Genomic DNA, 25,289 nt, shown 5'->3' with positions numbered 1-25,289 from the left:
ACAGTGCCTCCGAACTGGATTCAAATCTAGGTCAGAATCCTGCCTTCTGATAGAAGGACGGTGTTCGCTTTAAGGATTACTCCGCTTTAGTCAATACTAGGTCTAAAAGCATTTACTTCTCTACAAACCAGTGGGGAATTAAATGGGCAATCAAGGCAATCAATCTCCTTGATCTTTGCATAGCCATTTGAAACACAAATGTAGTAAAAGACCCTGGTTTTATCATACCCATTCTGAACTCTAGTTCCCTGCCTAAGTTCATCTCCATACTTGGATTTCCTTCTCAATTTATCCAAATCCATGCACTGAAAGGCTTAGGCCAATTCCCATCTCTCTATAAAACCTTCTCTGACCACTTCATTCCTCATGGCCTTTCACTGCTTTAAATCATCTGACATTTATTTTCTTTATCATAAATACTCAGCTTTATGCTGTATTGAATTGGTTGCTAATCACTTTGTACATAAATCATGTTGCTCTAACTAGACTTTAAACCCTTTTAAGACATGGAGTGAGGTCTTCTAGTACTCTTGGGTTCTCGGAGCACGTAGGCCAATTCAGGCACTTACCTGATGCTCGGGGAACACTTGCTGTATAACAGACAGGTTGGCGGGGGAGAGGAGCGTATGTGCTGCCATCCAGACTTGGGACAGCAGGCAGCTCTTGGTAGCCCCATGTGAAAATGCTTCCACATTGCTTTTGGATGATACAAGCAGCCTTTAATTTTCACGGAGAGTCATAAAAGTTACTGCCCTTGTTAGTGGTGCTAACTCACTCCCACTCCTCCTCCTCCTTTATCCAAACATGCCCAGTGCCTCCTAAAGACATCCTAATTGATAATAAAGAGAGCTTAATCTCCTACCTGAGTTTGAAAAGGAATTTGCCTTCCCTGTCTTTGTCCTGTTGTTCCTCTGGGTGGTGGTTTCTGCAGTAGCTGTTAGCAAAATGCTCCAGGCAGTGTACATCAGGTACGGAAATCCAACATCCTTAAATTCCTTCCAAGCTCAAATCTGAGATAATATTAGTGTAGCCAAAGCAACATCAACCTCACACACACCCTCACCAAATCTGTGATGGGGTCTCAAGGGTATTCTTCATTTTCTCTCTCCTGGAGAGAATTTTGAGGGTGGGGATTCATCTGCCATCTGAGGCAGAGAAAAAAACTTGGAGCCAGATTGACTTGAACATTCTGGCCGGGAACATGCTGCTGACCTTGTATCAGCCTCAGTGTCATGACTTCCCTCCCAGGTGCTTCTTGTGAGGATGAAATGAGATGAAAATACATAAATGCATCAGCACATGAGGATAGACAGGGCAGCTTTGGCAGGTCGAGCCTTGCAACCCTGATCTGGCTACCTGCTTTAAGCTAACATGTTCATCCTAGAGGTAAGGGATGCTGAACCAGTGCCCCGTGCTTCTTAGAAAGAGGACCGTGGTATGCTTAGAAGGAAGAATCAAGCCCTTGGTGGAAAGCAGCTCCCAAAACCCTGTGATAATCAGATGTATGGCTGAAAGGCTTCCTCGAAAACATCTCCATCAGAGAACAAAATTAAATGCCCTTAAATCAAACCTTTTACACAGAGGATCTGTCCCTTCCTAGGCAAGATGGAAATAGACTTGCAACTCTGGAGCTTAATTCTTTTTTTGCTCCTGTCCTGACTCATCAGTCCCTGAATTCGGCTTCCTGCCTGGGGTGAGCTCACAAGTCGATCCCCAGGCCTCCCAGAGGTTTGGCTGTGCCAGTTGCTTGCCGCACCGCTGGCCAAGATGTAATCAGCTCACAGAGCCAGCGTGGGTAAGATGCAGCTTGAAATGAGTAGCTGCTCTCTGCAGAGAAACTCTGCTGTTGAGAACTCCCAACTCCTAATAGAAAGAAAGCAGCAGCCCAGGGGCCACCAGGAGCACGCTGGGTTAGGGTAGGAAGGTGGGGCAGGAATGTGCATGTGTACCTTCCATGATCTGTGATCGCCATCTTTGGGACGTTAGCTTAGGGTTATATTTTGTGGAGCTTCTGTTGCCTACCTAATCTGTGAAAGGGGAAAAATAGTACCTACCCTATTTCCTCCACGGGGTTCTGTTGAAGAGCAGATGCTCCAAAATATTTGCAAAACTCAGTAAGCCACAAAAGGTGTCAGGCAGTTGTCATTAGTGGAAAAGTCCAATGATGGTGATGATTTGGTTAGTTTTCTCCCTTTGTTTTAAATGAATGCTTTGAAAATTTTTGTACATATCTGTGTATCTCCCATTGACTGTTGGAATGAAGCCATGTGCTGTACAGTGAAGGTTTACTTAGGACCACAAATAGAGCATTCTACTCAGCATAGACTAGTTTTCTTGTCTCCTTTGGAACCTTACAGAAGACTGTGCTTCTTCATTTCTGACTGGTACTGACTGACCCTGTGGTCAAGTCCGGCTGCATGTGGCTTATTCGTGGTTTTAAAATAAGCGAGGTGGAACCAGTTGCCGTGGACGTCCCCTGGAGTATTGTATGTGCCCTGGCCTTGGGGCAGAAGGCTGGTGTTTCGGGCATGTTAATCCCTGGAGGGAAGAAGGGCGAGCTGTTCAGAAGAGGCGGTGCAGTTTAGTGTTTTGATTCTGGCTCAGCATCTCAAGGGATCTTCTCTCTCAGCTTTTTCCATAATTTATTGCAAGCCGCTGGGAAGACCTTTCAGCTCCTGGGCATTTCTGCCTCCAGTTCTTTGAAATAATGAGGATAATTCCTATCGCCTCCCTTGCAGGAATGCAGTGAGTCTGAGAACTTAGGTAACATCTGGGCCGGACTCTGGCCATTGTAAAGTAAGGAGGGTAGGGTGGCCAAATGCAAAAACACCCAGTGGTGACAAGAGCAGTCAAGTCACCAGGACAGGGGCTGTGGTCTGAGCCTTGACAGCAGGAGTCTGAGCTGAATGTGAGGTTGGGTGATGTGGAGGAACAGGGAAGGGAGAGATGGGAGGAACCCCATTTTACTCGGTAAAAGTCTTCTTTCTGGCACCCTTGACCATGAGCATTGAAGCTCTTTCCTAATGCCACATCCCAGCCACCAATCAAGTGCTTCGAGCTGTCATTGCTCAGATCCAGTGTCCCCAGCTGTTGTGACAAACCAAACTGCTGGGAAGCAAAGACAGTTCCACCCTCTGAGTTTGGTTTGGTGGCACCGTGCTCTGCCTCTCGAAGCAGGTGCGACGTGGCTCCTGCCACTTCTGGCCCCGTCTCCCTCCTGCACCAAGCAGCTGGCCACCCACAGTCACCCACTGGGTTATGTCTCGGTCCCTCAGTAACACGGAATTTACTCTCACTACCTCCTCCTTGCAACTCATTTTAAAACCACTTGGGCTTGAGGAAGATAGGACGTAGCAGGTAACAGGCCCCATTGAACCTTTTTGACCCAGTAACCCCACACCGTTCCAGATAGCTGCAGTACTTCCTTCTCTCAGCATTTATGGCTCTACCTGCGCCAAGAAATGAAACTGCCAGCTCTGTGCTAAGTGGGTCAAGAGGGCCTCTCGTTTGCTTGCATCTGCTGGGACCCCATTGACAGCATCCTTGGGTGTCTGTTCTCCCACCAGGGCCACCTCTCCAGCTCTTCCCCCAGTCCCTGCTGCGTGACCTCTTGACACATTTAGCCTGCTTCCTGAGTCAATCTGGATCCTCATCACAAAGCCAGACCCTTGAAAAGGACAACAGGGATAGCCCCCATAAACCTGCCTTGTTACCTAATTTCAGGGCCACTCCGATCAAGGACTCGCGTGTAATGTGAGAGCTAATAGAAGCCTGGAGGGGTCGGAGGAGGGGAAAGAGGTGCAGGTAGAAACACTAACTTTTATAGATCACTTCTTTGGTGCTGCGAATAGTAAAATGCCATCTCCCTTAGCTGTTACCCAACCCCAGTAAAGTGTAAGAGCGGGTAGAGGAGAAACTTGAGGCCCCGAGAAGATCATACTAACTTGCCCACCACCGCACACCCTTAAGGGGCGGGACTGCAGACTGCCCACTCAGGTCCCTCTGATTTCCAGGGCCACATTCCTCCGTGCCTGCCCTTTCCTGGCCTTAAACTTCACCTGCGCCCCCCCCCTTCCATTTCCCCACGGAGCCAACAGAGTGTGTATCACACTTGTTCAAGCTCCCTGGACTTTTTTAAGGGCATGGATTTCTCAGTCTTCTACCTGGTATCCTTCCTACAAGGTGCCCAGCACTCCTTTCACCTCCACAGGATTATAATGATGCCAGGTGGGCCTCTCTCTGAGTCACAGGCAGAATTCCAACTCTTTTATCCTCACAGAGCTCACACGCAGTTTATACAGTGCATCGGGTTGACGGGGATCTCCTGGCCCTGACAAGGCTGCTCCGTCTACGAATAAAACAGCAGCAGCAGACATAAATCAAAGCGAAAACCAGCGAAACCTTGCCTACAGAATCACAAACCTGATTCCTCTGGGATGAAAATGCCTAATACATGTAAGCCACCTCCGTTTCCATTTCCGAACTTCAGCTCATAAAACAGCCTAATGCAGGGGCAGTGGGATGAACGGAGGGCATGTTGGCATGAGGCCCACTGAGCTCTGTTCAGAAGAGAAAGGGAGGCCCTTGCTAAGGATTCCTTAGACCCAGGCAGCACCCTGTGCCAGGGAGACGTCTGCTCCTGGGAGCACATCGCCCGGGTAGGGGGAAGGCCTCTTTTTAATGGCTGGATTGTGGCGTGGGCTTCTCCCATCTAATTCCTGCCGCGAAGAGGACAGAGGCTGGGTGGGTAAGATTGGACGGGTAAAACTCATTATAGAAGGAAGCACTGTCTTTTTGCAAGTGAGGACCTCCTTGTGTCTGGGAGCCATGAATATTGCATCAAAGAATAAGCTTATTTAAGAAAAGGAAACAGAAACCCAGATGCTGAGAGAATTAAGTAACTCCTGGGAACTCGCCTTCAGAAGGTGTTTTCAATTTGATGGTGGTGGTGAGTTTCTGTTAGGGTTTTGCCTTGATTTTTAGCCTTGTGTAATCCAGATCAAGAAAACCCCTTCAGGAAGCCTGGGGGGAGAAGAAAGCCCTGAGTGGAAAGGTGGCGGAGGTGGGTGGCCTCACAGCCAGGGGACTCCCAGCGCCCGTCAGGCCTCCCACGGCTTGGTGCCTTATCCTGTGCTGATGTAGAATTTCCCAGTCTTTAAATCTCACCAGGGCAGTTGAGCTCAGCATTTTAATACTTCAATTAAAAATCAAGTAAACAAACACACTTCTAGGGGGCTTTCCAGTGCAAGCTCAGAGACAAGAGCTCTATCTAAGGCAGTTCCATCTCCAGCTCTGAGGCTACGTTGCTGCTGCTTTCTGTGTAGAGAGGAGCAAATAAATGCCAGCAAACGTTACTGCTTCCTGGTGCTGCGTAGAACAGGCAGGGGGATGCTGTTTTCTGGGTTATTTATCCAGTTTGGGACCATGACTCTCCAGTGGGCCATGCACCCAGGCTCTCGGTTTGTGTATGTGGGGTTTGGGTCCTTCCACAACTTTGCCCAGAATCTGCCCTGTTTCTTTCACTGCCACTTTAGGACCAAGGGCCAGCTTCTGCTTGTTGACAGTTATCAAGATGAGGCAGGTTCAATGGACACACTTGGAGCAGTTCTGTGTGATACTGAGAACCAGGCAATGTGGACACAGATGCTGTCAGAACAAAGGGCAGAAGGAAAGGGAAAGAAGCCCAGAGGGCGTTAAAAGTAGTCCAGGGCTAAATCCACCCTGTTCTGTGTGGGCCAGGCCACTCCGGGGCTGCAGGGAATTCTGGGAGAACTGGCTCCCAGAACTCAGCTGTTTCAGCTTTCAAGTTGCTCAAATGAGTGAAAAGTTTGGGAGAAAAGAAGGAGAGGCGGGGAACCAAAACACCCTTTGCATTTCTGCAGCTTCTTTCAAGAAGGACTCTTTAGCCAGAGCCTCCATCCAGAACCTTGTTTCCATGGCAACCCACTTGCAGCCTGCAAAGCTGTGACAGCCCACTCTGGAGCTACTGTTACCGAACCAGAAAATGGAATCGAAGTTTTGTTTCCTGGATTATTAACGTTATATATGTACCCGTGGAGGTATGTACGACTCCGTTTTCAGTAGCCAACGCTGTTTTTCTTCCTTAACCTTAAACGTGAATTCTGCGCATTTATTTAGCATTTACTGTGCCCTGGCCTTGGGTAGGTTCTGGGACTACGAGAGTGAACTTGACATCCATGAGGCTGTTGTCTGTGCTCGGGTCACCTCCACATGAGATCTGTGCCGCCGAGCGCCGGCGTGCTGGGTGTTTCGTTGGCGCCAAGGAGGGGATAGCTACCTTTGGTGGGAGTTGGGAAAGCTGCTCAGTGAAGATGACATTCAAGAACTAATGAAAAAGAGTGAGTGGGAGTTTTCCTGGCAGAGAATGTGAGGAGAAGGGAATTCCTGTGGGAATAATGTCTATTAAGAGGAAAATAAACCAGATCGTGATTCTGTTTGGTGACAGGTGCCTGCGAGCCCTGCCCCCCCGTAGATTCTGCCCTCTCTGGAGCTTCTGACCACCAGCTGTTGAAGGTTCTGACTGCAGCCTTACCATTACCACTCTGGGTTGAGTTAGAATCTGCCGACTGACAGCATTTCCCACACCTTGATGCAGCTTTCATTTACGTACTTGCTTTTTTTAAGGGACAAGTGCATTTCTTGCATTATGTGGAAATGTAATACCAGCAAACTAAATGACATAGGCTCAGAGGGTGGTCAGGGCTGATTTTAAAAACAGCTTGTAATTAAATATTTGAAAACTCTATTTGGGGGGATTAGAATATGTTCTCCCCAAGACATCCCACCATTTGATTCTCCATGTAAGGACTTTTTAAAAGAAGGCCATACCTGTTCTGAACTACCTTAGTGGTCTTTACTTTTACTAGCTGGTTTCTTTATGCTCCTAGAGATATGTGAATTTGCATATTGACACCAAGAATATCAAGATAAATTACTTCTTTCAGAGCACTGAAGAGCAAGGCCCACCTCCGTAATGTTCCACAGAGCCCCCAGGATCAGTGCCAGTCATCCTGTGAACGCTCCAGGCATATTAATTGGTGATAATTGACAAATAACACCCATCATCCTTAAAGAAGAAAATCGCCTTACCTGATTGCACTTTTATACAAAGACTATTTGTATTACCTCAACACACTAAATAATCATATTGTCATTATCACCCTCCATATTACTACTAATATATATTTAAGTCTTTCATTCATTCATTCATTCAACAGCCATGTGCAAAGCAATGTGGTGAGGTTATAAATATGGAAAAGAACAAGGCCTATTCCCAAGATCTTACAATTTACTGTGTTTGTGAAAGGGAAGGTGGAGATGTATAAATAAATATGATACAGAGCAGAATGAAGCAATTGCTTTACATATATATAATACATATATATATATTATATATATGCTGTGCCTCACACATATATATAATGTGTGATGTAAAATGATTGATAGGATAAATAAACATGCTGTAAACATGAATAGAAGAAATGATTCATTTTGATGGGTGTCCAGGGCTTTCAGAAAAGAAAGGCTTTATAGATGAAGTAACGTTTATGTAGAATTTCTGAGAGTGATATTTTGTAGGTGTAGAGGGGAAGAGCAATACAGACTGTGAAACAGCCTGGGTAAAGGCTGGGCTGTGGGATATGCAGGGGTGGGACTGGGAACTGATGAGCAGTCTAGTGAGGAAGGATGAGGTGTGAGACACCTGGAAATTGGGCACGTGATTTTGGAGAATCTTGAACATTGTCACGTGTAGGAGTTTAGGTTTTATTTTTATGGTGGGGAGGACAGAAAATGAGTAGCCATTGGAGATGTTTGAGGAGGGAATCAGCGCTATTATGTTTATTGCTTATGGGCTGTGTCCTCATAATACAGATGCTCCACCAGGTGAGGCTTCTTGTCTGCTTCGTCACACAGACATCCTCAGGGCGTACCCAGGGCCTGGCACACTGTAGATCCTCAGTAGATAACTGCTGAATGGGATCCTACCAGGGTTTTAGGAATTTATTTCTGGAAATGATGTGAAGGTAAGGAAATGGGAAGGATTCCAGGTAGGAGATTCAAGGAAGAAAGCTCTTGCAGAAGGTCCAGAGAATGCCTAGGGGATGGATGCTGAAGTAACACTGAGAAGGGAAACTGGAAGTGGGAGGGCTGAGGAGAGTGCTGGGGAACTTGGTCGCTGCATAAATGTGGGCTGAGGGTTGACTCTGTCCCTTGTAAGTGTGAGATGAAGCCAGTGGCTGTGATGGCCATTAACCAAGGCTCGGAACTCCAAGGGAGAACTTGCCTCCTGGTAGAAGTGGGAGATACTGGCTCTGCCTTTGGAAAGGTAGCATCCCAGGTGCCCTAGGAAATTCCTACAGACGCTCACTTCCAGAGGCTGTTGGCGTGAGGAGCTCAGTATGGGACAGGAGGAGTGAGGGATGTGGGAGTCGATAGGAAGGAGGTGGTAACTGAATGCAGGGCTAGGGCCCTGGGTCTCCCAAGGAGGGAATGGGGAGCAAGGCTGATGAGCCTGGAAGAAGAATCTGAGGAAAGCTTGCATTTAATGGGTAGGAAATGCAAAAGCTTGAGCATTGGTAGGGAAGTCAGGACTAAAATGGAGGGAGCAAAGGTCAAAGAAGTTAGAAGAATGTCTGCTGATTGAGGACGAGACCGAAGAACTCAGGCTGATTAGCAACAAGGCTGGTGACTGCCCACCAGATCAGATAGCCAAGAGGTACTAGTAATGTCGGTAGGACTGCGGAGACAGGAAACATTACAGGACGTGAATAAGGTTGGGCGAGAAAATGGAGCACAAATGTAGACTGCTGCTTTTAGAAGTTTGACCTTGAAGGAAGAGAAAAAAGAGATTTAATTTTGGGGAAAATCAAGTTGATGAAAGGCATTTTATTTTTTGTGAAGGGAAGTATGTTTGTGAGCTAATGGGAAGGAAGCTGTTATGTAAAGATTTAATAATAAACTCTCAGTTTCTATAACATAGGAAGACATTTTTATTTTTTTATTGGAATAAAGTTGATATACAACATTATATTGGCTTCTGATGTACAACATAGTGACTCTATAATTATATACATTACTAGATGCTTGCCACAGTCAGTGTGTTACCCCATCACTATACCAAGGTATTACAATATTATCTCTATGTTGTACTTACATTTCTATGACTAATGTATTTTACAATTTGCAGTTTGTACTTTTCTATCCCCTTTGTCTATTTCACTCATCCCCCTATCCTCTCCCTATGGTAACCATGAGTCTGTTGCCTATGTTTGTGGGTGTGTTTCTTTCTTCTTTCTTTGTTTTGGTTTTTATATTCAACATATAAGTGAAATTATATGGTGTTGTCTTTCTATGCCTGGCTTATTTGACTTAGCATGGTACCCTCTGTGTCCATCCATGTAGTTGCAAATTGCAAGATTTCATCTTTTTTATGGCTGAGAAATATTCCATTGTGTATGTGTCCCACATCTTTAGCCATTCATTAGTCGATGGGCACTTGGATTGCTTCCATATTTTTGCTATTTTAAATAATACTGCAATAGACATAGGTGGGCATATATCTTTCAAATTAGTGATTTTGTTTTCTTTGGGTGAATTCCCAGAAGTGAAATTACTGGGTCATATGGTATTTCTATTTTTAGTTTTCTGAGGAACCTCCATACTGCTTTTCACAGTGGCTGGACCAACTTGTATTACCACCATCAGTGTAGGAGGGTTTCCTCTTCTCCACATCCTCAGCAGCACTTGCTATTTGTTGTTTTTTGAATAGTGGCCATTCTGACTGGTGTGAGGTGATGTCTCTCATTGTGGTTCTGATTTTCATTTAGGAAAATATTCTTGATTATGAGAAAAGAGGCCTGTATAAAACATGTGCTTTCATCTATACATAAAATAATACACATCAGCACAATTTTAATGCAATAATGTCAAATGCAATGCATAAAAATGATATTCAGTCTTACTAATACGATCAAAATCTCAGACTTTGCCTATGGAAAGAAGGCTCCTTTCTGTAAAGGCTGCGAGGTCAAAGAGGTGGTGACATCACCACCTGCCTGCCTCTGTCTCATCATTGGCCGGTGATGGCAGGAAAGTCCTAAGGATGAAAATCCAGTCAGGTGGAGTGAGAACTTGAGTCCCATGTTTGGGTTTCATGAGAATGGTAGGAATGCCAGATATTGAGGTACTTTGGGAGGTTAGTAAATTTTTCACCTTGTCACGCAGAAGATTTTCATGAAAAGTATTCCAGAGTTATAATGTCCTGCTCAATGTTAACGTGCCTGGACCTACAGTGCTAATGGTGTCAGTTCATGTGGGAAAGAATCTAATGGAATTTCATGTGATGGTCCATCTTGACTTGCTAGAGAGCAGAGCTGACACAGAAACAAATGGGGAAACACTTTTCCTTTTTTTTTTCTTAACCTAGTAACATAAACAAATAGAAGCAAGTAGATTTTTTTATTCCTTTCCTGAAAGTAGTAGATTTTGCTTGTCTTCAGAGTGCTAAGACTTATTGTTATAGAAACATAAAGTTGGCTGAAATGTGAGCAGAAAGAAGTCTATGTAATTCAAGACTGTCTTCAGTCCAGAATCTGGAGACCACTGTGTTTGGATGAATGAGTACGTGGGTGTATCAGCTGAATACTCACTCTATACATTCAACACAGAGGTGCTTAGTTTTGTTTTTTTTAACACTATTCAAAAACAAGACTAAAGGACAGCTGCATATCAATACTGAAGGCAACATTGATGAAAGAAAAAGAAGTGGACATGGCATAATATCTAAGGGTAGGGGGCAGTTGATTGAACAAACTATGGTGACTCTCTAAATTCATCATAGGCAGGTTTAGTATATTCCAAAACATGGAGGAAACCCAATAAATTGTTCAAGGGAAAATGCAGGATACAAATCCCTGTGTAGTATAATACAAGTTTTATAAAATTAAATGCTGCCTATACAGATAGATGTGCATGGAAAGAGACCTGAGGGAATATTATATCCCAGAAATGTTAATAACAGTTATCTATGGTGATGGGATTATGAACAATTATTATTTCCCACTTTATATTTTTAAGTAGTCACCAAGTTTTATATAATGATCATATTTTATTTTTATAATCATTAAAATTATTCAAACTTGCACTTAAAATATCACGAAAGTATAACTGCTCATGCGTTCCCTTATATGAGTCTTTTCATTTAATTTTCATCTGAACAGGGTCTGCGTTTGGTGGCCTAGTGTTCTAACTCCTGTGGGCTTGTGTTTACAACCAACATTCAGTATGAATCAGAATAGGCTCTTTTTAGATTCTAGACTAGAGCCAATCAGAGTTGACGTGTGTAGCAGTGATTTCCCTGTGTGTGAATCAGGAGGCTGCAAAGATGGGGAGAAGGGCTGCCATGGCTCCTGCCCCTCCCCTCCTTTCCTTTCCTTCCTCCTCCCAGCTCTCCCTCCCTCCGTCCCTCCTCCCCTCCCTCCCTCCCTCCCTCTCTCCCCCCTCCCCCTCCTCCTTCTCCTCTCCCTCCTCTCCCTCCTCTCCTCTCTTCATTGCACTGCTTCTCTGATGGGCAAGTGTTCTGCTGTTGCGCTTGAGCCACAAGCACTGGAGGATGAAGCGTTGGCTCAGGGAACGTTCATGGGCATTATGGATAAAATGCACCAGGAACAAGAAGAAAGACAAAACAAGCATTTTGACAATGGCCAACCAGATCAGGCTGTTTTAAAAAAAATGATTAAAAACACGCAAATGTTTCTGGTGATGAAACTGTTGTGCATCTTGACGGTGGTAGTGGGTACACGAATCTACACATGTGATGTAATTGCACGATTTAAACACACACGCTGATATAAGTGAAAGAGGAATTCGGAATAGGATTGGTGAATTGTATCATGTCGTTATCCTGGTTGTGACATCGTACTGTAGTTTTGCAAGATGTTGCTAATGGGGGAAACTGAGTAAAGGACACAAGCTCTGACTGTGTTATTGCTTACAACTGTATATGAATCTACAATTATCTCAAAATGAAAAGTATGTGTGAGTTATTCATGTCACATAAGGCCCATTGCCTATGGGCTCAGGATTCTGCTCTGATAGTAAAAACAGAGTTGAAACAAATATCTTCTAAGAAATTATTATGTGTTAGGCACTATGCTAACTAGACACTTCATGTGCATTATTCTCTTTTAATCAGCTCATCAACCTTATTTATGATTGGTATTATTATCCTCATGTGACATATAAGGAAACTGAGGCTCAAAAAAGTTAGGTAGCTGGCCTGTGCTCACGCGGCTAATAATTGCAAAATAAACTAAGCATGGTAGTCTGACTCCAAAGTCTACCCTTTTAATCACTAAGCAATACTCCTTCTGTGCTCTGTCAGGTAACATGTTTGCCTGGAATGATATTTAACTCAGATGGGTAGGGGTGTCTCGTCTCCTCCCGGCCATCATTTCTTTGCATTTGTCCTTTGGGTCTCATTCCCCTATGAGTTTACCTAAACTCTTCCTGCACTTATTTATATGACCAATTTTACAGTGTCTGGTTTACTATCTCAATTTTACTATCAATCAAGTTTATGCCCTACTATGTAGAGAGGTATATCTTTTTAAATTGAACTCTTTCTCTTAGGTTTCTGTGGGAAACTCCCCACTCCCTCTCCATTCACAAATTTAATTATTGAGATTAGATGGGGTTGGTCTATATAATCAGTTAGTGTAGGGCAGGTGACCGAATGCAGGTGAATCCTGTAACTGGAACTGGGAGAGTGTGGCAAGGGGTTGGGAGGGCCTGAAACTGGTATCAGGACAGAGCCCAACTTCTGGGACCAGGGCAGTGATTGAACGCATCTAGATGAGATTCAAGAAGTGACCTGAAAGCAAGTATGTGCACTGAAAGGGGGAAGACAAAGAATAACGGCCAAATAAGGCTTGCTCCAGAATTGGCACATCCAAAGAAAACAAGGTGGTAGTAGAGGAAGGTAAAGAAGAGAATGAGTCTAGGGTCAAGAGGATGACGGTACAGCATGTCTCATTTCGTTGAGTTTTGCTTTATTGCACTTCCCAGATTTTGCTTTTCCTCCCTGCCCCACCCCACCAAAATTGAAGGTTTGTGGCAACCCTGCTTGGAGCAAATCTATTGGTACCATTTTTACAAGAACATTTGCTTACTTTGTGTGTCTGTGCCACATTTGATTAGTTCTCACAATATTTCAAACTTTTTCATTACTATTGTATGTGTTATGGTGATCTGTGATCAGTGACCTTTGAGGTCACCATTATAATTATTTTGGAGCACCATGAACAGTGCCCATATAAGATGGATAACTCAACCCATGAATGGTGGGCATGCTCTGACAGCTCTACCCACCACCATCCCCCACTTGCTCTCCCTCTCCTCAGGCCTTCCTATTCCCTGAAGCACAACAATATTGAAATTAGGCCAATTAATAACCCTAGAGTGGTCTCTGAGTGTTCAAAGGAAGAGCCATACATGTCTCACTTTAAATCAAATGCTAGAAATTATTAAGCTTAGTGGGGAAGGTGTGTCACAAGCCTCAATAGGCTGAAAGCTAGGCCTTTTTGTGCCAAACAGTTAGCCAAATCAAGAAAACAAAGGAAAAGTGCTAGTCCAGTAAACACATGATGATGAGAAAGAGAAACCTCCTTATTGCTGATACTGGGAAAGTTTTAATGTCTGGGTAAAAGATGAAACCAGCCACAACATTCCCTTGAGCCAAGGCCTAACCCAGAGCAAGGCCCTAACTATCCAATTCTGTGAAGGCTGAGGGAGGTGAGGAAGCTGCCGATGAAAAGTTTGAAGCTAGCAGAGGTTGATTCATGAGGTTTAAAAAAGAAGCCATCTCCAGAACATAAAAGTGCGGGTGAGGCAGGAAGGGCTGATGCAGACGATGCTGCAGGGTATCCAGATCTAGCTAAGGTCATTCATGAAGGTGGTCATACCAAACAACAGATCTTCAATGTAGACAAATTGGAGGAAGATGCCATCTGGGAATTTCATAGATAGAGAGGAGAAGTCAATGCCTGACTTCAAATCTTTGAAGGATGGGCTGGCTCTCCTATTAGGGCTTAATACAGCTGGTGACGCTAAGTTGAAGCTAGTGCTCATTTACCATTCTGAAAATCTTTGGGCTCTTAAAAATTATATCTACTCTACCTGAGCTCTAAAATGGAACAACAAATCCTGGATGACAGCACATCTATTTATAAGATGGTTTACTGAGTATTTTAAGCCCACTGTTGAAAACTACTGCTTAAGAAAAAAGATCCCTTTCAAAATATTACTGCTCATTGACAGTGCACCTGGTCACCCAGGAGCTCCAACAGAGATGGACAATGGATTCATGTTGCTTTTATGCCTGCTAACACACCATGCACTCTGTAGCCCATGGATCAGGGAGTAATATCAACTCTCAATTCTTATTATTTAGGAAATATATTTCATAAGGCTATAGCTGCCATAGATAGTATTTCTCTAATGGATCTGAGCAAAGTCAACTGAAAACCTTCTGAAATAGATTCTCCATCCTAGATGTCATTAGTAACATTTGTGATTCATGGGAACAGGTTAAAATGTCAATAGTAACAGGAAGTTTGGAAAATGTCAATAGTAACAGGAAGTTTGGAAAATGTCAATAGTAACAGGAAGTTTGGAAGAAGGTGATTCCAACCCTCATGGATGACCTTGAGGTGTTCAAGACTTCAGTGGAGGAAGTCACTGCAGATGTGGTGGAAAGAGCAAGAGAACTAGAATTAAAATAGAACCCAAGGATGTGACTGAACTGCTGCATCTCATGATGAAATTTGAATGGATGAGGAGTTGCTTCTTATAGATGAGCAAAGAGATAGGTTTCTTGAGATGGAATCTACTGGTGAAGATGCTCTGAGGATTGTTGAAATGGCAATAAGGAATTAAGAATATTACATAAACTTAGTTGATAAAGTAGTGTCAGGGTTTAGGAGGAGTGTCTCCAATTTTGGAAGAAGTTCTACTGTGGGTAAATTGCTGCCCAACAGCATCACATGCTACAGAGAAATATTTTGTGAAAGGAAGAGTCAGCCTGTGGGGCAAACATGGCTGTTGTCTTATTTTAAGAAATTGCTGCAACCACTGTAATGGGGTGTGTGGTGGGGGACTTGATAGTAGGGGAAATCTAGTAACCACAATGTTGCTCATGTAATTGTATATTAATGATACCCCCCAAAAAGAAAAAAGAAATTGCCACAACCACCCCCCTGGTCAGTCAGCACCCGTCAACATCAAAGCAAGACCTTCCGCCAGCAAAAAAAGATTATGACTCACTGAAAGCTCAGATGATGGTTAGCATTTTTTAGCAGTAAAGCATTTTTAAACTAAGATGTGTGCATGTCTTTAAAGACATGATGCTTTTGTACACTTAATAGACTCAGTATAGTGTAAATATAATTTGTATATGTACTGGGGAAAAAATTCACTTGACTCGCTTTATTGCAACAGTCACTTTATTGCAGTGGTCTGGACCCAAACCCACAATATCTCTGAGATGTGTTTGTAGTGGGGAAACCTTCTCTTCAGTTGGAACGGCCGTTTGCTCCCCATAAGAAACAGCAAGCTTCAGGAACTGGACAGCAACCAGTTCCTAACTAACAATGACTCTAGGTTTCTGTAAGACTTTAATCACTGAAACTTGACTGTCTTATCATTACATGTGATTTTTTTTTCTTTTTGCTTCTGGGGTTGGGGGATAGGGGCTGGCTGGGGATGGACTGTTTTCTACCATGTGGAAGCTGGAGACAGCTTTGGGTGTTTATGGCCTGGTTTGGGGCAAGTACATGGTTATGAGTTCTTGTCTCCTCTGCAGATTGACTGCCCTGTACCATTCTGCTCTTGAAGTCCTTGAGATAGAGGCAGTTTCCAGGCGATCACTAGGAAGATGCTGAGCATATGCAGAGAAGGCTGGAGAGTGGGGAGGGGTGCTGGCTCCTGTGGGTCAGTTCTGTGTGCGCTCGCATTTACTTTCCAGTGCGTGCTTTGTACAGGGTTGGGAAAGAATGGGTCAGCTAGTTAAAGTTAGCTCTACAAAGCTTGCCTTACAGGGAGAATGAAAGAGAACCTTCACAACCAGTCACAGGGGAGAGAGGTCATTGCAGAAGGAAGAGCAGGCGAGGCATAGGGAAAGCAAATAATGAGAAGAGCACTGGGCATGATAACAGACTGACTCAAAAATGGGAAAAGAAAAGAGGATTCTGGGCTGCTCTGGGACTGTTTAAGCTGCATGAAACACAGAGATAAAAGGTAATGCAGCTGTCTTATTAGAACTGGGGGCTATCTGCACCTCATGCTTTTCCCCTCCAGCCCCCTTTCCAGGCTGAATCTCAAATCCAGGGGAATTAGAGATGTGAGATGAAGAGAATAGAGGTGCCTAACTGAGAAGGAGCAAAACCCACTTTTTGTGGCAATACTGATCAAGCGCAGTTTGAAACCATTTCCCCCACTGGACCTCATTACCTAGATCTGATTTGGAGTCAGTGTCCCCAGTATGGGTGCCACCCAGGTAGCACCCACACCCACTGGACAGGGGCCGGAGGCAGAGTATCTTCTTGGAACCCTTCCCTGGTGAATAGGGCCTCAGTGGGCCCCCAGAGGAGATGTTGTAGGTAAGAGGCCAGCAATTCTGGAAATTGCTGGTGTGTGTATCACCCACAAATCCCCTCTTCCTTTGATGTGAAAGATACCTTACACAGAAACCAGTGTCAGCTGCAAAAACATGATAGTTAAGTTTTTTTTTTTCCTGCTGAAATAAAGCAATTACCACAGATGATGCAATCACCTACATGACCCCAGTGGTAACCAGAACAATTTTCTGGGAAGTTGGTTTCCATTGAAACAGCAAAACATTCCCTGGAAGCCAGCCGTGATGTTGGGTTGCAGACATGGAGTGACGGAACATGGCAAAGGGTTTCCAAACAACTTTGCACCAAACACCACCAATTTGCCAGTTCCTCCGCTGGCTGAGTTCTGCTGTCACCCCAATAGATGGGGGCCTGTCGGATGGGATTGTGATAATTCGAGAACTGCTGCAGCCTCTGAGATCAGAGGAGATTTGTCAAAATTCCACCTTACAAGTAGGGCTTGCTGACTGCTGCCGTAGACTCCTTCCTTTACGAAGCAGTTATCCAAATGTTTGCAGGATGGAATAAGGTTTGGGGCTGATAGAGAGAGATATGGCTTACCTACAGCCCACATCCTGATCTTCATCCCCACTCTCAATCTTAGCAGCTATATCAGAGAAGATTACCAACCCATTGCTTAGAGTGATAACGGCCTTTTTTAGAAAGCACAAAGTTTCCACTAAAGCCATCTAGCAGAAGAGTGCCATGTTTGGGCACAGCCTTATAGGGCTTGCTTCGTACTTACAGCATTTCTGCTCTCAAGAGTGGGCTGCAGACTAGCGGAATCAGAGAGCTTGTGAGTATTACAGAATCTTAGGCTCCACCCAAGACCTAGTGAATCAGACTGTTGAACAAGATCGCAGGCGGTTCATACCCACCTTGAAGCCAGGGGTGTCCTGGGTGCCACTGCTCTCAATGGCATTATGGTGGGACAAACCTTGTCTTTGGAATTAGCCCTATATCCACATCTTAGCTCCCTTACTTAATGATATTGATGAAGAAATCTGACATCTTTGGGACTGGTTTCTCCACTCTAAAGTCATTATACCACAGGGAGTTAGGAGAATTCACTGAGCTAATGCATATCAAAAGCCTAGCAATGGAAATGAATGAACAGTTTCTCTCCTACCAAGTCTTCTTGTTGAAGGACCTTTGAATAAAAGACTCTGCCCCCTGTCTCTAAAAGACCAGCTTTTATGGAAACTGTTATTTTCAAGTGGTAGAGGAAGGTTACATAGAACTTCACTTTGCTTGATCCATCTCACCCTTCTTAAGCTCAGCCAGGCTTTCGCAACAGTCTTTTCCTAAATCATGTCTACTTCATAATTAAAGGCAAGATACTGCCTTATTTTCTGGTCTATTGAGCCTGAATGAGAGGCAGCCTGGAATCAGAGGTCCTTTCACATCTGCCTTTCTCTCAAGTAGACTGTGGTGCAGCTGCAAGGACTTTGAGGTTTGACAGTCGCGGGTCCAGACTTAGTCTCCACCATTTACTAATGTGTGACCAGGAGTTCCCTAATCTCTGCGACTCTGTTTCCTTAATGTAGAAAATGGAACTGTCAAATCTTTATCTCACAGGGTCATTGTGAAGAGGGAGTGTAAAGTTATACACGGCTGAAAGGGTGAAACCTCACACACAGTAGGTATCCTATACATATTTATTTACTCCTCTTTTGTATCTAGAAACTACTCTTACCATCTTTTGGGATAATTGATACTTATTCTAGAACATCCTGAGAAAGGAAGGTTTGCATGTCAGAGGCACATGCATGACTTTTGATTCCTCACTGGCCACTTCAGAATCAGAGAGAATATTTTGTTAGGCACTGCAGCCAAAATGGCATCATCGTACCTTGACCCTATGACTCATTGTAATAAATTAACTTCGAAATGTTGCTTATTTTTACACTTAGGAGCTCATTCTAACTTTGTCCTTGTTTGATCTTTGTAATGTATTTTAAAGGTCTCTTTGTATGCTGTCTTTCCTCTGTAAGTTTTTTGATGGCCTTTCCAAAGGTGATGAAATTCTGACCTAGTAAAATCCTTATTAATTGTTTTCACATGTCATGTATAGTTTGTATTTACCCAGCAATTCTGAGTTCTCAAAACACTATACTTCAGTGAGAAAAGAAATTAAATGTTAATGTGGTTTATAGGTAGATGAATAAGGTAGGAAAGGCTGGAGAAGGGAGGGCAAATAACAAATGATAGTAAGTAGTATAAGAGGAAAATATTTAAAGTATAATATAATTAAAGATGAAAGATGCCTTCAGCTGAGCTTTTCAAGGAAGTAGAAAAATCAGTGAGTCTGAGAAACTTGTATTTTCAAGGAAGTAGAAAAATCAGTGAGTCTGAGAAACTTGTCTGGGCTATCTATTCGAGTGGATTGGAAATTGGAAAGATGAAAGCTTTTTCACCAAAGAGCAGTAAAACAATGGAGAGAATCATATAATATTTTGAAAGCAAGTGCCCATGAGAGATTTTCAAGTCTGTCTTCTTTATCTTGAGGCATGCCCACACTTAGGCAGTTCTGGAGAGATGAGAACCCGTTTTTCTTCCATAGTCTCTAGATTCTAATCAGCCCCCAACAATTATGAACGTTTTAAACAATTTACAGTCACAGAGAGTTTTTCTTTAAATGAGCCTAAGTCCCATGTTTCTTACTCAACAATGATTTTTATAGATGCTATACTGCTAAGAGCTGGAAATTTAAAATTGCATCTGAGAACATTCACATGTCCAATGTAGTGAAGTTGCCTGTCTCTTGGGATAGAGTGTGTGTGTGTGTGTGTGTGAGAGAGAGAGAGAGAGAGAGACAGACAGACAGAGAGAGAGAGAGAGAGAGAGAGAGAGAGAGAGAGATGGAGAGAAGTATGCTTTATCTCCTTTAAAGTCACTTTGGAAGTTTTATCAGGTCTATCTCAAGCACCTTCTAACTCTTTGTCACAAATCTAACATCAGTGATTTTATACATCCCTTCCTAGTTTTTGAATTTCTGTACTATGGCTTGAACAAATGAGTTTCTTAGATTTACTACCTATTTTCTGCAAGTTTCAGGTAGGTACTTTTAAATGTAGCATACTATATTTGAAAAATCAATATAATTTAATGAATTTCAATTATATCCATTCTCAATTTAAGTTTTTAACCAAAATGAAGAAGCCTGACATCCTCTATCTATATAGATGTTCTTTGGAATAAAATAACCCTCGATTTTTAGAATTTGTTTCTGTTTTTCTATATGCTGTTCTATCTCCTTTTCTAGACCAATGTCTTCCACCTCACCACAAAATCAGAGTTCTTCAGGACTCAGCCCTTGGCCTTCTGTTTGTGCTTTATTTTCCATAAGTGATCTCATTCGCTCTCTTGGTTCCCACTGCTAGCTAAATACCTACCACTGCTAAATCTATGCCTCCAGCCCAGATGTTTTGTGAAGCTCAAGAGCCATATGTATGTTTGTATATTGAAAATGAGCATTTGTGTGTTTCATAGGCACTGAGCACAAACACGCCCCAAACTGGCTTCACTGTTTGTCCCTCTGCCTTCCACACCTCTTCTGTTTTCCCTGCCACAGCAAATGGCACCACTGTTATTCACCTTAGCTGAAAGGTGGAAATGACTCAAGTGCCCATCAACAGGTGAATGGATGACCAAAATGTGGCATATACACACAATGGAATATTACTCAGCCTTTAAAAGGAAGGAGACTGACACAGTCCACAACACGGATGAACTTTGAGGAATATGCTAAACGAAATAAGCCAGTCACAAAAAGACAAATACTGTCTGATTCCACTGACATGAAGGATCTAGAGCAGGCAAATATAGAGGCAGAAAGTAGAGTGGTAGCTGCCAGAGGTTGGAGGGATGGGGATGGGGATAGGGATGGAAAGTTACTGTTTAATGGGTATAGAAGTTCAGTTGGGGAAGATGGTAAAAGCTCTGGAGAAGGATGGTGGTGTGGGATGTACAACGACGTGAATGTACTAAATGCCACTTAACTGTTCACTTAAAAATGGTTAAGATGGTAAATTTCATGGTATGTGTGTCTTATCACAATATGAAAAAGACAAAGTAAGGCAACCTGTTAAAAGACACCACAGGAAGCAATCAACCAAATCCAGAATATGGAGCATTCTATAGGACAAATGATGGAGTTTTTCTAAAAAATCAAAGGCACAAATAAAGGGAGAAGAAAGGAGATGGATTGTTGTGGGATAAATGAGGCTTAAGAGTCAAAAATAAATAATTCAAAAATGAGTAAATACCAGCACCTTCCACCTAGGTTCTTAAGCCAGGAACCTGGAAGTCATGCTTGTCTCTTCCTACCCCATATATCTATATATGTTTGTACATGTGCTGTGCCTACAAGAAACCCCCTGGGTTCTGACTTAGAAGCCCGCAATTTCCAGAGGAGCTGGATATGGGGGAAATGTGTATGTTTTAAAATTGCAAGAAAGATTTTACGATGAAGGTGGGCCTGCTAAGGGCCTTGAAGGCTGGGTAAGGTAGGGTTATTTAAGAACTGGTTGTCGGCGATAAGATCCTAGATGGAGGAATAGAATGGGGATGTGACAGGAAGGGACTTGGTGCATGAGTGGCAGTGACGGGTGGGGAGCCGCAGGAAAGCCCTTTTGCCTGAGCAGTCTGGTCACGCTGACGTCCTGTAGAAGCGGGCTCCCTGGAGTGGTGTGTGCCGTATTCCACTCGGAGCGAGACACATTGTGTTTTGTCGGTCGGCTGGTGAGCGTACACATTTGACATTCTGTGATGCAAGGGAGTCAGAAAGAGATTGATCAGGTTGCATTCTGGAGGCTTCTGGAAAATTGGGGTCATGCTGTGCAAAGGAGTGGGGAGCCTGAGCAAGTTGATTGTGCGAAGACAGATCCTACAGGGAAACCAGTGACTCATCTAATCAACGTTGTACTTCAGGGAGAAAGGGAGAGGCGACATTTTCAGGAGATGTCTTACCTTCTTAGGCTGTTTCATGGAAGGGCACCCTCCTAAGGGAACATTGCTAGAATAACACACAACCAGTATGCACTTGATAAATACAGAGTCTGGATTGAAATGCAATGAAAACCCATTTTGAGAATTAGGATTCCTTAACGGATAAAGGGAAAGCTTACTCTTAACATGTTCAGAGCATGTTTGCTATATTTGACATCTAAGCGTGATGGAGCATCAGCCCTTGGTTAAATCGGTTGCAACCTCTTCCCCCTGGGTCACTATTTTATGTCCCCTCCCCCTGATATAGGTTGTTGCTTTCCATTCTTCTTTCTTCCTTTGAACCTAGAAGTTTTATCTAAAACCATCAATCAGGGTCCCAGCAGAAAACAGGTTATATACTCCAACTGAGTTTTGTAGGATTTACTGAGGGTAACAAGGTACAGGGAGGAACAGTGTAGTACGCAGAGGCTAGTAGCAGCAGGTGCTGTGGCAGCTTTAGGCTGCTGGGGACAAGTGGGGGACAGTTACTGGAACCCAGAGATGGTGAGGCCTGCTTGGAGAGAGTTGTAACCTCCACCGACAGACCCGGCCGGCCCAAGGCCAGCCCATGGGCAATCTGTCCCTCTGCTCTCATACAGACCAGCCTCCCTAGGCACAGAACAAGACAATGAATGGTGGAGGGTGGATCAGAGCAACCAAGACGATGTCCCTGTTGGGTTTCCATGTAGATCTCTTGCCATCCCCACTTTAAGGTCAGCACATTTATCCTGAGCACAGTTGAGAAACATTTTCCCTTTCCTAGTTTTGTTTTTATATTATTGTATGTACTTACTCATCAGACTTTTCACAAAGGCGTCTATTTTATAGCTAGGTCAGGCCTGCCAGTCTTAACCTGAGCTATGAACCCTCTCCCAGGACCTGTCAATATATAATGCACCCAGGAATGACCAGCTCCTAATGCTGATTTTGATTCAGGAGGTCTCAGGAGGATTCTGAGAGCCTTTATTTCTAGCACGTTCCAAGTGATGCCCATGCACTTGGTCTCTGGACCACATTCTGAAGAGCAGGGCAGCACACAATTTGAAAACGGTCTTTAGATAAGCTGCCAGCTGCCCCAAATTAGTTAGGTGCGGTAGTGGGAGCATCTGCCTTTCTGTCGATGGCCTGCCATCTGCTACTTCATTAATTCTTGGTCTTGCCACCAGTTCCCAGGATTCAGGTGCACCATGTACTCCTCCAAGCCCCCAAATTCCTGCCCTTCTTTATGGGATTTAATGTCGTTCTTCTTCCTGGACTTGTGAGGGAAGAATGACAACAAATATCTGTGATCATCTTCTGGAAACAGTATCTCATAAGTCCTGCTGTCTGCCTCCGTGTTGTCATTTGTTTGAACACCCATCAGCTTGACGCTTACCTGAGCCAAATGAACTGATGATTGGATCGGTGAACTGCAGGAAATGAGGAGTCTGTAACCTTAGTGCAAGCTTCCCTTTCACAGGGCAAGGTATCACAGACTAACATTTTGGGACATCTCAACATATCCTTGGCCTGTTATTTAGTGGAATTTCAGCAAAACTTAGAACAATGCTTATAAAATAAGTGCCCAGTTTCTCACAGGCTGAAGTTCTACACATAGTGGGGAAAGACTTGTTCCTCTGAACTTTATTTCCGACACCTATATATTAGTAAGTAGAAGTCTGAAAGGCAGGACCAGGGAAGTTTCATGATGGGATGTAAGGGAGGCTCCCTCTGGGATGGTTGTGGATGCCACTGGGCACAGTGTGCATGGGCTGAGACAGCAGTGACGCCAGTGGAGTTGAAACTGTGGCAAGTTAAGGTAGAGAAGAAGAATGCAAAGGAAGAATTTGTGTCATAATCAACTAGGAAAACCAACAACATGTAAGAAAATAGCTCTTTTAACCTGAGTGATGCAAAAATATTGTTTAGTGAGTGCTTACAATATGGCCAGTCCGTCCACATATTTTTTTAGATCATCATACCAGCTCTGAAGAACAGCATAATTAACAGCCCGTATTCTAAATTGCCTGGGCTTAAGTCTGGTGTGCACCAGTTCCTGGAAATGTGGCAACCTGAGGCTTTTAAGCTCCCTGGACTGCATGTTCTTTATACAATGAAACGGACATGAAAATAGTAACAACCTTATAGGGTTGTCTTGAGGAATAAAGGACTTGATAAGTGAAAATTACTGAGAACAATGCCAGCACAGACTAATTTCTCAATCAGGACTAACAACAATTACTGTTATCATCTAATCAACTTCTATTTTCTGCCTAAATGTGAGTTCTTTTCATGAAGCCATGTTGTCTCTTCCAGCTTTTGGTGAAAGCATACCTAATCGTGGGATGAGCAAGTTAGTTATGAGGGAAGGGGAGTCTGAATAATACTGAAATATCCATAGGATATTTTCCCTTTATGATTATAGGCATCTGTCTAGAAAGGAATATGGGAACAGTAGTTGAGACTGTAAAACATAATGGTCATTATTCTTTAATGGTTCTGAGGAACGAAGGAGAAGGAAATCCATGCTCACAGTGGCACATCAAGGCTCTGAGTTTGTGGCAGTTCTTTTGGGGAATAAAGAGGAACTAAAGCCTCATAAAGAACCATTGAGCCCTTGAATCTGGAAGATATTTCAGGTGAATTCTGTGAGACTCAGAAGGTAATTATTACTGAGTGTCCAGTGTAACATAAAGTGTTAGTGGCTAAGTCCCGCACAAGCGTATGATTTAATCTTCCCCCACTCTTTCTTGGTCGCTAAGTATTGTCATATAATCCCCTATCGGTGAAGAAATGATGGCCCAAGAATTCCCAAGTGAATCTCTGTTCAAGGGCAAACAGCAAGTCAGAGAATGAGAGTGAGCCATCACTTGTCTCTATAAGCCAGTGGGTGTCCATTCTGCCTATTAACTCTGTGAGCCAGGCTAAGTAGTCAAAGAAGAATGCCCTTTGGGGAACAAAGAAATTCATTTCGAAATGAGACTTGATGAAAGATAGTGGTGTTCAAGAAGGATAAAGGTAAGGCCCAGTGGAGCATTATTTCACAGGTGCAAAGCTGAAGTGGACAGGCGCATCATCTCATCTCCATCTCTCCATCTTCCAGATGAGGAAGGAAGGGTACAGACCTCAGGGGCCCTTGCAGTTAGTTTCAGCGCAGAGACAAGAACCCCTTCCTGGACTAACATTCATTCTACTCTGTCACTTCCCAGCAAAGCAGAGTTGCTTTAGCTGGAAATAAAAGGCTGTGGATATAAATATCTGTGGTATTCTTATGGTGGGAAATAGTTAAGCCAAGAAAATCATACTTTTTAATTATTGAAATCATTTATTGATGCTGAAACAGTTTGTTTGGTGAACATATGTGAGGAATATTAATAGATAGTATGTATCATAAAGCTCCCCCTTATTGACTTCTCCATCACTATATAAACATGCTTAGCCCAATAAAACATGACTTTGTCCTAATAGCATTATGAATAAATTATTAAGGATTTTTATTCTTCTGCAGTAATTTTACTAGTTTGGGTTAAAAAAAAAAATCAAACCTTCCATAGGACTGTAATTAAAAGTAAAGGTATGTACAGTAGTTTTAGCCATAATCCTCAGGAGATAAGTAAAAACTATCAAAAC

The 25,289-nt window shown here is 43.3% G+C and overlaps 1 protein-coding gene across 2 annotated transcripts in view; it reads left to right on the top strand.

Moving 5' to 3' along the window:
* The window catches only part of ASTN1 (astrotactin 1), a 283,553-nt gene that overhangs the window by 40,360 nt on the left and 217,904 nt on the right, over positions 1 to 25,289 (top strand). The window contains exon 1 of one of the 2 annotated variants that reach the window (XM_036916748.2): positions 5,862 to 6,059. The exons of the other annotated variant lie outside the window; for it this stretch is intronic. The gene's annotated coding sequence lies outside the window, so the exon portion shown is untranslated. Of the gene's footprint in view, positions 1 to 5,861; positions 6,060 to 25,289 lie in introns of those variants that run through there. 2 annotated transcript variants of the gene reach the window in all.

Source organism: Manis pentadactyla, chromosome 9 (assembly GCF_030020395.1).
Source record: "Manis pentadactyla isolate mManPen7 chromosome 9, mManPen7.hap1, whole genome shotgun sequence".
NCBI classification, from domain to species: domain Eukaryota; kingdom Metazoa; phylum Chordata; class Mammalia; order Pholidota; family Manidae; genus Manis; species Manis pentadactyla.
This window is presented reverse-complemented; position numbering and strand designations above follow the sequence as displayed.